Source organism: Octopus sinensis, linkage group LG9 (assembly GCF_006345805.1).
Source record: "Octopus sinensis linkage group LG9, ASM634580v1, whole genome shotgun sequence".
Taxonomy (NCBI): Eukaryota; Metazoa; Mollusca; class Cephalopoda; order Octopoda; family Octopodidae; genus Octopus; species Octopus sinensis.
This window is the reverse complement of record NC_043005.1, coordinates 25,579,058-25,597,859: the sequence shown is the minus strand read 5'-3', so window position 1 is coordinate 25,597,859 and position 18,802 is coordinate 25,579,058. Positions and strand designations below refer to the sequence as shown.

The 18,802-nt window shown below is 38.6% G+C and overlaps 1 pseudogene; it reads right to left on the bottom strand.

The window, feature by feature from the left end:
- Nucleotides 1-15,060: 15,060 nt before the first annotated feature.
- Nucleotides 15,061-18,242, bottom strand: LOC118764743 (annotated as a pseudogene).
- Nucleotides 18,243-18,802: the final 560 nt, after the last annotated feature.

Below are 18,802 nucleotides of genomic sequence, written 5' to 3'. Positions count from 1 at the left end.
ATGGAATGAATAGTCAGAAGGAAACTAATCACCTTCCTTGAGGAAAATGACTTGCTGCCTGACACCCAACATAGTTTCCGACCAGGAAGAAGCTGCTTAACTCAGCTCCTACAACACTATGACTGGGTGCTGAAACTACTGCTCAACCACTCAAATGTGGAAGTCATATATCTCGACTTTGCAAAGGCCTTTGATAAAGTCGATCATGGAATGATATGTCACAGACTGCGTGATCTTGGCATAGTTGGAAAATTGGGAGAATGTCTTCATGACTTTCTGATGGATAGAAGTCAGGTGGTAGTAGCCAATGGGGCCACCTCCAATAACACGCAAATAGTGAGCGGTGTTCCGCAGGGCACTGTTTTGGGACCACTACTGTTCATAATGGCCCTCTCAGATATGCCCTCAGCCACGCAGAGAGCCACGATCACAAGTTATGCAGATGATACAAAAGTTTCACAGGCAATACAGAACCCTGAAGACTCTATGCACCTGAACAAAATATACAAGTGGGCTGAAAAGAATAGCATGCAGTTCAATGCTGAAAAGTTTCAAGCTTTATGCTATCAGCATGCAAAACTAAATGCAATACCCAATGAATACACGGGTCATGGAGGGATTGCAATCCCAGAGTGGCAATCAGTGTGAGACCTGGGTATTTACATGAGTGATGATGCAACCTTTTATGTGCATGTTGCTAAATTGGCAATGGAATGTAGGTGGCTGACCGGATGGATTCTTAGAACCTTTAGAACAAGAGACCAGGAAACCATGATGGTCTTCTGGAGGACACTTATCCTAAGCCACTTTGACTATTGCTCTCAGCTATGGTCACCATCCAGTGTCAAGTTAATCACAGAACTTGAGGCGATCCAACGAAGCTACACGAAGAAGATAGCCTCTGTGCAGCATATAAGCTACTGGAAAAGACTCAAGAGATTACGACTCTATTCCTTAAAGCGTAGGCGAGAAAGATATGCCATGATATACATCTGGAAGATCCTAGAAGGACTTGTCCTAATCTTTGGCATCGAGAGTTACACAAATGCTAGAACTGGGCGCCACTGCATAGTGCCAAGGACTCCAAACATCAAGATGTAGGACAAGATACTGTGAAAGCCTGGGCTTCAGAGGCCCACAGCTCTTCAATATCCTCCCGAAGAACCTGAGTGACCTGCATGGGGTGGACGCAGATGTTTTTAAAATAACCTGAATCTCTTCCTATCAGGTGTCCTAGATGAACCAACTTCACGGCAGGAGGTGCAGATGAGGGCAGCTGCATCGAACTCTCTCATGCACCAAATGGCAATTGCTAAAAAGCATTCGTGAAGTAAAATTATGTAAAAACACCAAATGGCGGTGCCCCAGCATGGCCACAGCTCGTGAGCTGAAACTAGATAAAATAAAATAAAATAAATAAAAATGTATTTAAGCGCTACTAATAGTTATATATGTTGAGAAGTACTCAAACATATTCTTCAGGCGCAAACTGCTTATCATAAAGATTTTTAAAAATTGACTAATAGAGAAAAAAGAGAGAACACTGAGAAGGCAGCATATAGAAATAGCAGAAAGTAGAAAACGGAAAACGAAAAACGGAGAACGAAAATACAAAAGTAAAATGTAAAATTTAAAAAGGTAAAAAAGAAAAAAAACTATTCTACTTAGCTCTTAATAGGCTGGAAATATATCAACTTAGTCAGGGATAGGCGGAATTTTCCAATTCTTCAAGATATATTTATACGTATGCTTGCAACCGCTGAAAATTCCCCACCTGGAGTTTAGTAGAGATTTAGTATGAATAGGAACTGTGCTATTTCAGCTACACAAAGCGTACATTTATTCGATCCATTCAGATAAGGTATGGGTTTCTCAATTATATTCCATTATATTACATGCGGTGCTTCGTTATCGTTCTAAGTCCATTCGTAGCTAGCCAACTTACTAAGTTTACATTTGTCGGTGTTTCGGAAGGAGACTATGTGATTAGCATAGCGATTTTTTATGTTCACCTTCACATAATCCAATATGGGTAATCTTATCTGCTGTATTATTATTTAGGATTGCAAATGGAGTACATTTTTTGTTGATTTTTTTATCACGGAACAGTACATTATATATGATTTTGATTTTGATTTTTGATTTTTCCAGTTTCAGCTCATGAGCTGTGGCCATGCTGGGGCACCGCCATTTGGTTTGCTACATGATTTTACCTCACGAATGCTTTTTAGCAACTGCCATTTGGTGCATGAGAGAGTTCGATGCAGCTGCCCTCATCTGCACCTCCTGCCGTGAAGTTGGTTCATCCGGGACCCCTGACAGGGAGAGATCCAGTCCTACTTTAAAGACATCCGCATCTACACCATGCAGGTCCCTCAGGTTCTTCGGGAGGATATTGAAGAGCTGTGGGCCTCTGAAGCCCAGGCTATCACAGTATCTTGTCCTACATCTTGATGGCAAATTTGGAGTCCTTGGTACCATGCAGTGGCGCCCGGTTCTGGCATTTGTGTGACTCTCGATGCCAAAGTTTGGGACAAGTCCTTCCAGGATCTTCCAGATATATATTATGGTATATCTTTCTCGCCTAAGCTCCAAGGAATAGAGTTTTAATCTCTTGAGTCTTTTCCAGTAGCTTATATGCTACACAGAGGCTATCTTCTTCATGTAGCTTCGTTGGATCGCCTCAAGTTCTGTGATTAACTTGACACTGGATAGTGACCATAGCTGAGAGCAATAGTCAAAGTGGCTTAGGACAAGTGTCTTCCAGAGGACCATCATGGTTTCTTGTTCTCTTGTTCTAAAGGTTCTAAGAATCCATCCGGTCAGCCGTCTACATTTCATTGCCAGTTTAGCAACATGTACATGAAAGGTCGCGTCATCACTCATGTGAATACCCAGGTCACGCACTGATTGTGCCTCTGGGATTGCAATCCCTCCGGGTCCAGTGTATTCATTGGGTATTGCATTCAGTTTTGCATGCTGATAGCATAAAGCTTGAAGCTTTTCAGCATTGAACTGCATGCTATTCTTTTCAGCCCACTTGTATATTTTGTCCAGCTCACATTGCAGGTGCTTAGTGTCTTCAGGGTTCTGTATTGCCTGTGAAACTTTTGTATCATCTGCATAACTTGTGATCGTGGCTCTCTGCGTGGCTGAGGGCATGTCTGAGAGGGCCATTATGAACAGTAGTGGTCCCAAAACAGTGCCTGCGGAACACAGCTCACTATTTGCGTGTTAATAGAAGTGGCCCCATTGGCTACTACCACCTGACTTCTATTCTTCAGAAAGTCATGAAGACATTCTCCCAATTTTCCAACTATGCCAAGATCACGCAGTTTGTGACATATCATTCCATGATCGTCTTTATCAAAGGCCTTTGCAAAGTCGAGATATATGACTTCCACATTTGAGTGGTTGAGCAGTCGTTTCAGCACCCAGTCATAGTGTTGTAGGAGCTGAGATAAGCATCTTCTTCCTGGTCGGAAACCATGTTGGGTGTCAGGCAGCAAGTCATTTTCTTCAAGGCAGGTGATTAGTTTCCTTCTGACTATTCGTTCCAATGGTGAAAGAGTACAGCAGGGATCACCACCATCCCCTGCCGGAGCCTTGTGGAGGTTTTAGGTGTTTTCGCTCAATAAACACTCACAACGCCCGGTCTGGGAATCGAAACCGCGATCCTATGACCGCGAGTCTGCTGCCCTAACCACTGGGCCATTGCGCCTCCTCTAATGACTTATAGTGCAGAACAACATATGTATGTATATATATATATGTATGTATATATATATATGTATGTATGTATATATATATATGTATGTATATATATATATGTATGTATATATATATATATAATATATATATATATATATAATATATATATATATATATATATATATATATATACATATTATTTACATTATTTACATTTGATGGATAATTTTCCGTCGTTCCTGAGGGAATTTCGAACCTGGGTTCTCCGAAATGTTGTGTTAACAACAAAGATGAGGACAAATATCCGTTAAATGTAAATAATGTAAATAATATACATAATTCCTCATCTCTCAAATATAGGACGGTACTTAGATATATATGTTTGTGTGTGTGTGTATGTGTGTGTGTGTGTGTGCGTTTGTGTGTTTGTGTGTGTGTGCGTGTGCCTGTGTGTGTGTGTTACATAGCATAGTAGGGCTTAGCTGAAAAATAACCCAAAATACAAGGAAGACTCGCTGATTTTCTTTGTCGCATTATTTTTCTTATTATATTTTATTACTTCAAAGGTGGCGACCAGACAGAACCGGTGGCACGCCGGATGAAATGCTTAACAAAATTCTGTCCATCTATACGTTCTGGGGGTTCAAAATTCCACCGAGGTCGACTTTGCCTTTCATCCTTTCGTGGTCGATAAATCAACTACCAGTCATGTACTGGGTTCATGTAATCGACTATTTCACCCCACACAAATGCCAGGACTTGTTCTTTAGTAGAAAAGATATTTTTACAACTTCATAACTTTAGCTCATAAAGTTTGATCACGCCGACCTGGGACTAAATAACTATAAAATTGTAGCACATACGCACATACAACCAAGCACCCAAACACACACACATACTCACACACATATACGCACACACACGTACACACACATATATAGCTAGTCCAATGTAAACAGCAAGCCCCCTAAAATAGAATTATAATTATTTACTATTCAACGGAAATTCAGCTTAATGACCGACATCTAACTAACACCACGGTATTTAGTCGTTTCTTCTGCGGTTAGAATCAATAACTGTGTTCAATGTCTGACAAACAATCATCATTGTGGCATTTTTAAATCGATTAGTTAGTTATAATCCGTTTGTTTATTAGTTCTGACAGGTCTTAAATTTTCAATTCATTGCCGTAAACTGCTTTCTTCATGAGTACGTGCATCATTTTACAATTATCATGATTTTAATATCACGTGATAATTAATGTTAGAAGAATAATAACAGTAATGATATGAAAAGACATTTTGAAAAAGAGAAATGGTTTGAAGATATTTACTTTTCACTTCATCCGAGAGATTGAAATGCTTAAGTCCCTCTGCTTGATATAGTTGCGTTGTGTGGGATGTGCGAGGAGCACAAACGAAACTGGGCAAGTATTTTATACAGGTATTTTTTACTGTTTAAAGAGGTGGTAAGCCAATATTTGGTCGGTTCAATTGTGGCGGTTTTATAAGAGTGTTCAAAAAGGATCAAGCCACGAAATCCTTGGGCTCTGAGAAAGTAAACACGAGCCATGTCTGCCTTTGGGTGGTGTAACTTATTGCAAGGCAACATGTTACGTATTTTCCTGTCAAATTTCTTTATTTTATTGAAATTCCCAGTTCAATACATTGAAGCTATAAATAACAGCTAAATCGTTAGCACAACGGACAAAATACTTAGCAGCATTTCGTCCGCCCTTAAGGATTTCAAATGCCGCCACGGTTGATTTTGTTTTTCACCTTTTGGAACCCATAATTTAAGAATCAGTTGAGGTTGAATACAGGGGTCAATGCCATCGACTTAACACCGCCCACCAAATTTCAAGCCTTGTACTGGACTATGAAATCATCATCATCATCACCATCATCATCATCATCATCATCATCATCATTATTATTATTATTATTATTATTATTATTATTATTATTATTATTATTATATGTTTGATTTTTGCTTTATATTTGTACAAGTTGGCTCCAAGTCTCACCCGGAGACATCAAGAGACAACAGGTTGGAAGTTCACGTTGTTGTTATGCCTAGTGTGCCATATATTTGGTTGTTTTTTGTGTTGTACAGGTGGATGTCTAAAAAAAATGTTTGTTTTAAACCTTGAGATTACATAGAAAGTAATTTGCGTAGGATATGAGCAGTTCCCATGAGCACTATCTTTTGAATTTCTGCCATTTTGGGGTTTCCTGGTATCTGAGTTAGGTAACTATCAGCCCCTTTTGCTATCATTCCCAGGGCACCTATGACAACAGGTATTGTTTTAGTCTTCAGGTTCCACATTTTGCTGATTTCTATTTCAAGATCTTTATATTTGCTCAGTTTTTGGTAGGTCTTGACAGATACGTTTATATCGATTGGGACAGTCATATCAATGAGGAGGCATGTTCTTTGAATATGATGTCTGGCCTATTTGCATCTATCTTTCTGTCAGTTTGAATGGTGAAGTTCCAGAGGAGTGAGATGTGGTCATTTTCAAGCACTGGGGGTGGTTTGTGTTTCCACCAGTTTTTTTCATGGAGCAAATCCAGGTTTTTGCAGATTACCCAGTGAATATATTGTGCAGCTCTATCGTGCCTGTTGAGATAGGCGCTAGAAGACTGCACTTGGAGACCACATGATCAATGGTTTCATTTTGTTGCTGGCATAAACGACACGTTGGACTGCTTCTGATCTTTAATATGTTGGCCTGGTAGTTTCTTGTTGGTAGGCATTGATCTTGAGCTGCAATGATAAACCCCTCTGTTTCAGATTTTAAGCCAGAGGCCATTAGCCATTGATGGGTCAGGGCTTTGTCAACATCTGCATTATTTGCTCTCTTTGGGTATTTGCCATAGAGAGGTTTTTCTTGCCATTTATCATTCAGAATATCTAAGGCCGCAGATTTAGCACGGGTTTTCATGCGCTTAGCTTTTTCTGTGCCTGTTTCTTGTATGTCTATCTCTAATTCCGAAATTTGTTGTATTCGGAATTCACTTAGGTATTCCTTTGCCTGTTTTATTACTGAGTATGATGCTTTCTTGTTTTCATGTTTTGAGACAAGTTTTAACATCCAGTCCTCAGAGTTTTTCAGGTAGGTGTCTAGGCCAATTGTAGCAATCTTCATTGTTATTGCCAGTTGTAAAAGTCCACGGCCTCCCTCCTTTCTTGGCCGATAAAGTCGTTCTGTATCTACCTTAGGGTGGTGCATTCTATGCATTGTCAACAGTTTTCGTATTTTTCTGTCAAGATTACATATTTCAGTAATTGACCAGTTAACGATATTGAAACTGTAAGTCACGACTAGTATGGCTAATGCATTGATCGCTTCGATCCTGTTTCTCGCATTCAGCTCTGTCTTGAGTATTGCTCTTACTCTGCGATAACATTCTCTCCTGATCCTTTCCTTCATCTCTGAATGCCTTATTCCGTCTCCTTCAATTACCCCTAGATACTTGTAGTTCTCTGCTGGGTCTAATTCTTTTATGACATTCTGCTGGTCAAGGTTAACGTTAGATGTTTCTGTAATTTTTCCTTTGATAAAGGTAGCTTTTGCACACTTATCGAGGCCAAATTGCATTCTGATGTCATCACTGAATTGTTTGACAATCGCTAGTAAGCCCTTGAGTTGTTGGTCATTTTTTGCAAAGAGCTTTAAATCATCCATGTAAATGAGATGATTTATATTTTTATCAAACATTTTATATCCGTACTGCGCGTCATTGAGCAGTTTTGAGAGAGGTATTAAGGATAAACAGAAGAGGAGTAGTGATAGTGAGTCACCCTGGAAAATGCCACATGTAATTTTTACATCACCAGCATTTAGAGATTCATTGTCACTGTTCAAAGTTAGTGTGGTTCTCCATGATCTCATACTTACAGACAAAAAGTTTCGCAGAGTAGGTGCTATCTTATACATTTCTAGGCATTTCTTAATCCAGCTATGTGGTAGGCTATCAAAAGCCTTTTTATAGTCTATCCAGGCTATTGATAAGTTTTTGTGTCGTTTGTGACAATCTTCTAAGATCATCTTATTGATGAGTAGTTGATCTTTACAACCGTAGGATCCACGTTTACATCCTTTCTGTTCGTTAGGGAATACGCTGCTGTCTGTCAAAAAACTATAAGTATATTCTGTCAGGACAAATGTTAGTGTTTTATACATAGTTGTTAAGCAGGTTATGGGTCTATAGTTTTTTGGTTAATTTGTTTCTTCACTTTTTGGAAGTAGGAATGTTAACCCATTAACTAGCCAAGAAGGCATCCTACTAGGGTGTTGCAAAACATCATTGTAAAGTTCTGTTAGCAGTTCATGGCTCTCTGGGAAGGCATTCAACCAAAAGTTAGGGATTTTATCCTTTCCTGGAGACTTCCATTTGCTTGACCTCTTGAGAGCAGATCTTATATCTTCTACCTTGACACCCTCCCACTTTTGCTCTTCTAAGGAGTCCAGTTCTTTAGATATTCTATCAATCCAGGTGGCCTTTTCGCTGTGTGTTTTTTCTTCTGCCCAAATTTTATTCCAAAATCCCTGCACTTCTTCTTTTGATGGTACAGACTTTACAGTAACTGTTGTTTTTCCTATCTTCCTGTAAAAATTTTTGGGGTTATTTTTTAACATGTTGTTGTCCATGAAGAATCTAACACGCTTTTCATACCTCGCTATGCGGGCAGCTTTAGCAGATACCTTTTGCTTGATGGTTTCTATGGTGGCATCAATATCAAGTATAGTTTTCATATTATATTTTTTCATTAGTTTTGGGGGTTTTGTAGGTTTGGTAGTCTTATGAACCTTAAGGTTTTTCAAATATTCAATGTCAGATCTAAATAGTTTAATTTGTTGTTGCAAACGCTCTTGCCAAGAAGGCTTTTTGTGGAAATTTTGCCGTTTTCTAATCTTTTCACCACATAGGATCGTTGAGATTTTCGCGGATGCATAGTATAGGTGGTTGAGATCTGTGATATCAACATCATTAGCTGAAATTATATCCTTAATTATTATTATTACATCGTTATTATTATATCCTTATTATTATTATTATTATTATTATTATTATTATTATTATTATTATTATTATTATTATTATTATTATTATATCCTTATTATTATTATTATTATTATTATTATTATTATTATTATTATTATTATTATTATTGCTATTGTAATAAATTTCACAGCTCATTTTGCTGAGTATGATGGAAAGTATCAGCAGACTAAGGTGACACTTGTTTACTCGTCATGCTTCAGGAACCCTGCAAAGAATTCTTGCAGTTCCAAGCAATACTGATTTTTGTAGGTGTTGTTCCTTCTCACTTGCATCGATCATTTTCAGCCATGCTGGTTGTTGAGTGACAGATAACGAGTTTATTATGCTATGCATTTGCATGTTTATCACCTTTACTTAACCTTTAGACGATCGCAATACAAACGGTTGGCACCGCGCAAATGCTTGTGTTTCAGACATGTTTGAGTCAGGAATGGTAACAAGACGATGATTGATCTCCTCAAATCTCTTTGAAACAATGATATAGAACTAGAATTTCCATTAACGTGGAACTCTACTAAATTCAGTCTGCAACAGATCTTCACGAAACCTTGCAAGACACTCATTTAATAGTCGAGTTGCTAATGGTTGCAATATATGTCTATTCTGATTACAGCTTCATGTGAAAACTTCACAAGTCTACGACTTTAGGCAGCGTTCGTGTTTGCTCCAGTCATGTATTATTTGTTAACTGCAGACATGAAATTGTCTTAGAACCTGGATGAGTCTCAAATGCGTAAGAACCTGTGTAAGTACATTTCCGTGAAAGTGTATTTCTGTCACTAAAAATGTGAATCTTTAATTTTACAACGTGATAAATAAGCTAATTATAAACTGTGTAATTGTTTTTTTTTTTTCTGATATTAAGTTTTAGAGACATTAGCATTAGGTTTTGGAATGAGAGCGATGTTCTCCACTTCTCTTCGAAACTATTATTGTTATGCACAACTACACACAGCTGTTGACTGATTGTTAAGATAGAATGTTTGTGCAAGTATCTCTTCTCACCGTAATTACCAATGCTAAAAGTTTAATCCCCAGCTATTATTTGTTCGAAGGAGTCTGCAAATAAAAATCTTTCAGCTCTAAATTATTGTTTAATGACAATATTCTCACGATGATTAATACTTGAAATATTAATCACAAGATGATTTATATTTCAAGTCACGTTTGTTGGGAAAAATCGTAAATAAGATAATGTCTAATACCTTATTAGAAAATTTCTAGACCTAACTGAAAAATAAAATGTTAAAAGAAACGAACTTAATTGTTTTCATCCGATAACAAAACAAGAATCTAGGAAAATACTGATGGTCTGATAATTCTAATAGTCCACAGCATGTTTAAATGACAAAAAGAGAAACGATGTGTGTCGTAGGCAGCCCGGAACGACATTAATCTCACATCTCTTCACATCACACAGTCTTCTGTAGTTTTACATCGAATTCTAGATTTTATTCATTAGATTTATTTAGAACCTACGATATGATGAAGTTGGTATTTATGGACTCCGGATGAGTAAAAGATGACCCTCTCAAGTATGGGACATATGATTTTAAAGCAAACACGCTCCCTTAGTTCTGGGGTCTCCAGATGTTGCTACATCGAAAAGCTTTTTGCCAGGTTTCTATATCTTGAAGAACATGTGTTGCGTAAATTTTCCCTTAAAATCGTTGGTTGAGAGCCATTGGGTAGTGTGAGGTTAGCTTTATATACTACAACTTCTGAGAGGTAGAGCCCTTTGAGTAGGAACTTCGTAAGATTCCAGCCGTTGCAGAGTATGTTCCAGAGTGGAGACCGTGTTCCTGTGTATTTGTTTTTGGAATTGTGTGCGATGTAGAAAGTCATATTAAACATAAGCAGTTAACTTTGACATTATGCGAATTAAAGACTTCGTCAGAAAATTTTGCCTAAAAACGAAGGTCTATCTATGTATCTGGATACAGAGGAGGTTTGACTGAAGTAATATTATAATTTCGAAGTAATCTCGACGAAATTTGAACTCTGAACATAAAGACGGAGGAAATGCTGCTCAGAATTTCGTCCGGTGTACTAATTATTCTTCCAATTCGTCGCTTTATAAATAATAATAATGATAATGATGATGATGATGATGATGATGCTGATGATAATAATAATAATAATAATAATAATAATAATAATAATAATAATAATAATAATGATAATGATGATGATAATCCCGGCCGACGCACCATTGCCTTGATGCAGTACCATGCAGTGGCTCTTGTGGCTTCTGATCTTAACTAATTGGAAGTGTTATCACGTACATTGTTTTGTCTTGGTATAAAAGGTGAGCTGCAGCAAATATTCTGCTCAGTACCACAGATTTGCTTGTCAGTTGTTTGACCATAACCAGTTGGGCATGTCTCTTAGTGGCTGACGATATGTGCCCCTCTGATCACGAGCAGAAGTAGTGGGGGAGCATCATAGCCATGTGTTAAGAGGGATTCTTTGGGGTTTGAATATTTCACCTCTGGAAATATGGGTGTTTCGTTCAAGAACCTTAAAAACCTCTTATTCAGAGACCTTTTGAGGGGGATGGGCTACTCGACCAGAAGAAAATTCTAACTGGGCCCCACCTGCAAGGTCATGTGCTGTTTATCTTGATATGAGATCACAATGTCGCGCACATATGGTTCTGATGCATGTGCCTAGTGTACCTTTATCAGACGGGTAGTCATGATGGGTATAGTGGGCTTCGTATATTTTACCCCTGTGTTACGTTCATGGCATGCACTGCTCTCTCACTCAATAATAATAATAATAATAATAATAATAATAATAATAATAATAATAAAAATAAGCCATCTATTTTATATGGATGACTTAAAATCTATGGTAAAGACAATAATGAACTTGAAGGCCTACTGCGCACTGTGAAAGCATTCACTGATGACATCGGGATGGAGTTTGGACTTGAGAAGTGTGCCAAGGCCACTTTCCAGAAAGGGAAAGTGAAGACCACAAATTCAGCCGTGTTAGATGTTGACTCAGTCATAAGAGAGTTTGAGCAAGAACAAACATACAAATATTTAGGGATAAATGAAGGCTCTGGTATTCAGCATGCAAGCATTGAAAGAGAAGATCAGGAAGGAATGTAATAGGAGAATTCGTGCAGTCCTGAAATCTGAACTAAATGCACGTAACAAGGTGTTAGCTATTAATTCCTTTGCGGTTCCAGTTGTTACTTATAGCTACAATGTGTTGAACTGGAATATGAGTGAAGTAAAGAATATAGACAGGAAAAAACGCAAGCTGCTGAGTTGTAATAGGATGCACCACCCAAAGGCAGACGTAGATCGCCTTTACCTTCCCAGAGCCCAAGGAAGTCGAGGCCTGATCCAATTTGAACTACCTTACAAAACAACCACAATTGAACTGGCCAAATATCTTGAAATAACGAATGACTGGATGCTAAAGCTCGTGGAAAATCACAAGAGACGAAAGAAGCTTCATTCTATCATAAAGGAAAGCAAAAAATTTGCTATTGATCTCGTGCAGGATACCCAAACTGAACAACCCGTGGGAAGTACGGCAACTATTGTTGCAAAGAAGGTGAAAATAATGGCAACAAAAAAAGCGCATGGCTGATAGGTGGGAGGAGAAACATCTGCACGGCAAATATGTGGCCCGCAGCAAACAAGCTGATGTTGACCAGAAGCAAACCCATCAGTGGCTACGGAGCTCAGGGCTAAAAGCAGAGAGCGAAGGTTTCATCCTGGCTGCTCAAGATCAAAGCCTATTAACCCGGAACTACCAGGCCAATGTGATGAAAAATGGAGCAGACCCAAAATGCCGATTCTGCAACGACATGATTGAAACAGTGGACCACCTAATCTCTGGATGTAAAGTCTTAGCACCAGTGGAGTATAAATTAAGACATGACAGAGTTGGCCAATATCTCCACTGGCTAATAAGTCGGCATTACAATATCAAAACTGCCAAGTGGTATAATCACCACCCTGAAGCTGTAACTGAAGGAGAAAATGTAACCATTCTGTGGGACTTTCCAGTACATACAGACCGAACCATCAAAGCCAATAAACCAGATATTGTTGTGAAAGACCAAAACAATAAATTTTGCTTATTGATCGACATGAGCATCTCCTGTGATCATAATATCTCGGCGAATGAGTTTGACAATCTCAGAAAATATAAAGACCTACTCATTGAAATTGAGAAAATGTGGCATCTCAAGGCGGTTACAATACCAGTGATCGTAGGAGCACTAGGAATGATCAAGAAGGGAACCGAAAATTATATGAGAATGATCCCTGGCTTACCATCCCTGCAAGAAGTGCAAAAGATTGTCTTAACTGGTACATCACACGTATTGAGAAGAGCATTGTCGATGTGTGAACTATTACTACCCATGTATTTTTATTTAACTTAAAAAAAAAAAAAGAACGAACTATTGAGTTTAGTGTAATGGCCTACCAATGTATACGATGAGTTTCTTTGCCCTAGGAGTCGGGAAAACACTCGGCAAGAAATGGAAGCAAATTTGAAAGAGCAAAAAAAAAAATAATAATAATAATAATAATAACAATAACAATGATAATAAGGGACGCGTTCCAATGGTCAGGCGATCTATCTACAGTCAACATCTGCTACGTGGTGGCCTTGGCATGCCATATTTGATGATCTGCTGAAATTTACTGAGTCTACGACATGCTTAATGCTTTCTCGACAGTAAACAGGTGTGGTCGCCGATCACCAGACACATAATACATCCGCAACTAGTATTTTTAACGGAGCTACAATACTGAGCAAAACAGTAAAGGCCGAGGGTGAAAGCTTCATCTTGGCTGCTCAAAATCTGAGCTTATTGACCAGAGATGTAAAATGAAATATCCCCAAAGTGCCGATACTGCAACGATGGGACTGAAATAGTAGAAAAACATAAACTCGAGGTGTAACGTTACCCTGAGGCTGTAACTGAGGGAGAAAATGTAACTATTCTTTAGGACTTCCCAGTATTTACAGACCGGACCATCAAGGCAATAGACCAAATATCGTTGTGAAAGATCAAAACAATAAAGTCTGTGACCATAATATCTCGGTATCTCGGCAAAAGAATTTGATAAGTTCAGAAAATATAAAGATTTGCCAATAGAAAACGAAAAGTTGTGGCATCTCCAGGCAGTTACAATACCAGTGATTATAGGGTCATGATCAATAAAAGAACTAAATATTATTTAAAAGTAATCCCTGGCTTACCATCCATACAGGAAGTGCAAAAGATTGTCTTAACTGTGACGTCACACGTATTGAGAAGAGCATTGTCACTGTGAATTTTCTTTTTCTTTTTCTTTTTCCCCTTTATTTTCTTTGCTTATTTTTTTTCATTTTTTCCTTTTTCTCTCAGTCTTTTCTTTATCACATGACTTTATAAATGAACGACCTGGTGTGATTATTTCAATGGTCTTCATATATATATGTATGTTGATGATGATGATTCTGTTGCTGCTGCTGCTGTTGCTGATGATGATGATGGTGGTGGTGGTGATGATGATGATGATGATGATGATGATGACGACGACGACGACGACGATGATGATGATGATGATGGTGATGATGATGATGGTGATGAGGAGGATGATGATGAAGATGTGTTGATGACGATAAAATAATAAATAAGAAGAAGAAGAAGAAAGGAAGAAGAATAAGAAAAAGAAGAAGGAGAAGAAGAAAAAGGAGAAGAAAAGAAGAAGAAAAGGGAGAAGAAGAAGAAGGAGAAGAAGAAAAATGATATTAAATAATTATATGAGAATAACGATGGGGAGGTAAAAAAGAAGGTGAAAGAGTGAATTAAATTTCACTGATATCCTAGAAACGTTAATAGATTACCACTGTCATGTGTGATAAGTGTGAAACGTAAACAACTGATGTATGGTTAATACCAGTCAACGAAATTTACTGAGGTGTTTATTAAATAATTTCCAAGAAATATTGTTATATATTGATGAATATCGTCATATATTCCAAGATTGATCAACAGGTTTGAAATAATGCTTTTTCGAACAAAGATTCATAAATAATCAAATAATAAAGAATAAATGTATATGTGTATGTATATATATATATATATATATATATATATATATATATGTGTGTGTGTGTGTGTGTGTGTGTGTGTGTGTGTGTGTGTGTGTGTGTGTATTATAACAAGTACAAAGATAAATTTTTATTCAACGCTTAGATACAGAAGAGTGTATGTATAAAATCCTTATGATAATGAAGATAATGATGATGATGATGATGATGAAGATGAGGATGATGATGAGGATGATGATGTTGATGATGAGGAGGAGGAGGAGGTGGAGGAGGAGGTGGAGGAGGAGGTGGAGGAGGAGGAGGGGAAGGATTTTCATCTTGATATATATATAATACTGTTCAGTATCTACTCGTTGAATAAAAACTTATCTTTCTACTTGTTTTATATATATATATATATATATATATATATATATATATATATATATATTATATATATATATATAAAATATAGAAGCCATCTTATCATGGCTAACCACATTGGGGAGGGGGTTGTTACTGTAGCTTTATAGCCCCAAGAGATCTTCGTCTCTAGCTGGCTCTAAACACAATATCTGTGTCTTTGGAGTATTTGCAAAGGGAGGCCATCCCTTCCTCGCAAGCCTGAGTGATACGCTCGAACTAGTTTCGGGATGGTTGTCCCTCTTCAATGGGCGGTAGCCACCAGGTAGCGATGAAAGTGAAGGATCCTTCTATACTTTACATTATCGAGCGATTACTGTTTCAATCTCATTCGGAGATTTAATTATGCTTACTGTTCGTATTTCGACATCAGGGAGCATGATGCTCATCAATTTCAACAAACGATGAGAAGATTCAATAAGCAGGAAAAATGGTTCTGGCGACCCGACGAGTGACCATCGATGACATGATGTATTCTCTGCAAATTTGTCAAGGTTTTGCGCACGGAATCATCCACGATAAGCTTTGTTTCTCGAAAGCCTGTGCGAGGTGGGTGCCACACATAAGCACAGTCGTGTAGAGATCTGTCAAAGCTTGTTTCACCGCTACGACGATGAAGGCGAAACGGTTTTGCACAGAATAATTACAGGAGATGTGACCTGGGTCCCTCACTTTGAGCTATAATCCAAAGGCAGAGCATGGAGTGCAAACGCCCGGAATAGTCATCTAGAAAGAAATTCAATTCTCAGCCTTCTGCAGAAAAGTGATGCTAACTATATTTTAGGGCACAAATATGCCTCTACTGGAATATCACCTAGAAAAAGAGGTCTTTAATCACCAGTGAAGACTATGGTGTAATGCTGGCCAACAAACTGAAGCCAGCAATTCGTGCTAAGCATTGGGTTCTATTGTCAAAGCAAATGTTACCGTTGCGCGACAATGCTCGCCCACATACGGCAGCCGTCATCGTTGAAACCATTGCAAAATTGTGTGTCGAGTTGCTGGAACACCCTATATACAGATCTATCCCCTTCCGATTATCATCTCTTTGGGCTGCTCAAATATCCTTTACGAGGTCGTTGATTGGAAACAGACAAATAAGTGGCGGAAGTGGTAAATAAAGGGCTGCACGACCAGTGAAAACCTTTCTCCGATGGAACAAGCAAGCCTGTGGACCACTGGAAGAAGGGCATCGAAAATCGAGGAGACTATGTCAAATAACGTAATTCTTCAACCCTGCTTTTGTTTTAATAAATTACAGACACACGTTTGCGTATAATTTTTTGTATATATAGTCTACTAAAGGCGAGTTCGCAGTAACTTCGAAGTCGCGGTAAATATATGCTTTGTAATCGTTAAACAAGCGTATTTTCCTGAAAAGGATCGAGTAACTCTTCACTTTAAAGTTAGTTAATTTGCTTTGAATATAACTTGACATGAAATCAAACATTTATAATATGTGCGTTTGCGCGCATATGTGTATATACATACATATACATACACAGTTGTATGTATGTATGTATGTATGTATGTAACGTTCTTTACAACGACCGAGTTCGATTTGTTGTCACCCATCTGCCAATGTTCGACTTGAGAGGGGAATTCTGTGTCATGGCGGCGGAAGTAGAGGAAGAGAGAGAAATACAGCAAGCGAGATAGAGAAAGAGCGTGGGGGAGAGAGAAAGAGTGAGGGTAACAGAGAGTGAGAGAGAAAGAGAAAGAGAGGCAAAGACATAATGAGACATAAGAAACACCTTGCCCTATATATTATATGCACACGTTTATTTACGAGCGATTTCAATCAACTATTTTTTTTTTTAAAGTTGATCCCATTTCAGATTTACTTGTTGAAAAAAAATGTCCATTTATAAGGAGATACTTTCTAAGTTTTTACACACGTACACACATTTATATATGTGTGTATGCATGTGTGTGTGCATGTATATATATATATACGTATGTATATATATATGTAAATATATATATATATATATATATATATATAATATATATATATATATATATATATATATATATATATATATATATATATGCATGTTTGTATTTATGTATATGCATTTGTATGTATGCAAGGAGAACGACAGAATAACCAATAATTTTTTTTATCTATTTCGCAACATATATTTTATATGTGATTATTTGTTTTTACCCCCCCCCCCCACACACACACACATATATACACATATTTATTTAGACATCTATCTATCAATGTATTTCTGTTCCAAAGCAACACCAACAAGCATTCTACCTGCTTATGCATACAATATTACATTAAAGCGATTGAAAATCACGTCTCTAGAATGGCGAATCATATCAAAGACATCAGGTATGCTGTATGCTAAGTAATTTAGTGAGGTTTTTTTTCTCCTGATTTTTTTTTTTTATTTTATGTGTTTCTAGTCAAGAGTAATTGCAACTTGGTAGTTATTATTGTTATTATTAATCTTGTTGTTGCTGTTGAGCTTACTGTTCTCGTTAGGTTTGTTTTTGTTGTTGTGTTCCATATTGCGGTAGTTGTTGATAGTTATTTGTGCTGTAACGGTCGTTGTTTGTTGTAGAGATAAAAGTGTGTCAACAGGCTGTCATTGTTGGTGGTGGCGGTCGTAGTCGCGGAAGTGGTAGTGGTGGTAGTGGTGGTGGTGGTGGTGGTGGTGGTGGTGGTGGTGGTGGTGGTGGTGGTGATAATGATTGCAGTAATAGTGGCTGTGGTGAAAGCGGTGGTACTTGCAGTTATAGTGGTAGTGGTGGTATTGATGATGATGATGGTGGTGGTGGTGGTGGTGGTGGAGGTTGTGGTGGTATTGATGATGATGATGGTGGTGGTGGTGGTGGTGGTGGAGGTTGTGGTGGTGTTGATGATGATGGTGGTGGTGGTGGTGGTGGAGGTTGTGGTGGTGTTGATGATGATGATGGTGGTGGTGGTGGTGGTGGTGGTTGTGGTGGTGTTGATGATGATGGTGGTGGTGGTGGTGGTGGTGGTGGTGTTGTGGTGGTGTTGATGATGATGATGGTGGTGGTGGTGGTGGTGGTGGTTGTGGTGGTGTTGATGATGATGATGGTGGTGGTGGTGGTGGTGGTGGTTGTGGTGGTGTTGATGATGATGGTGGTGGTGGTGGTGGTGGAGGTTGTGGTGGTGTTGATGATGATGATGGTGGTGGTGGTGGTGGTGGTGGAGGTTGTGGTGGTGTTGATGATGATGATGGTGGTGGTGGTGGTGGTGGAGGTGGTGGTGGTGTTGATGATGATGGTGGTGGTGGTGGTGGTGGATGTTGTGGTGGTGTTGATGATGATGGTGGTGGTGGTGGTGGTGGAGGTTGTGGTGGTGTTGATGATGATGGTGGTGGTGGTGGTGGTGGTGGAGGTTGTGGTGGTGTTGATGATGATGGTGTGGTGGTGGTGGTGTGGAGGTTGTGGTGGTGTTGTGGTGGTGGTGGTTGATGATGATGATGGTGGGGGTGGTGGTGGTGGTGGAGGTTGTGGTGGTGTTGATGATGATGGTGGTGGTGGTGGTGGTGGTGGTG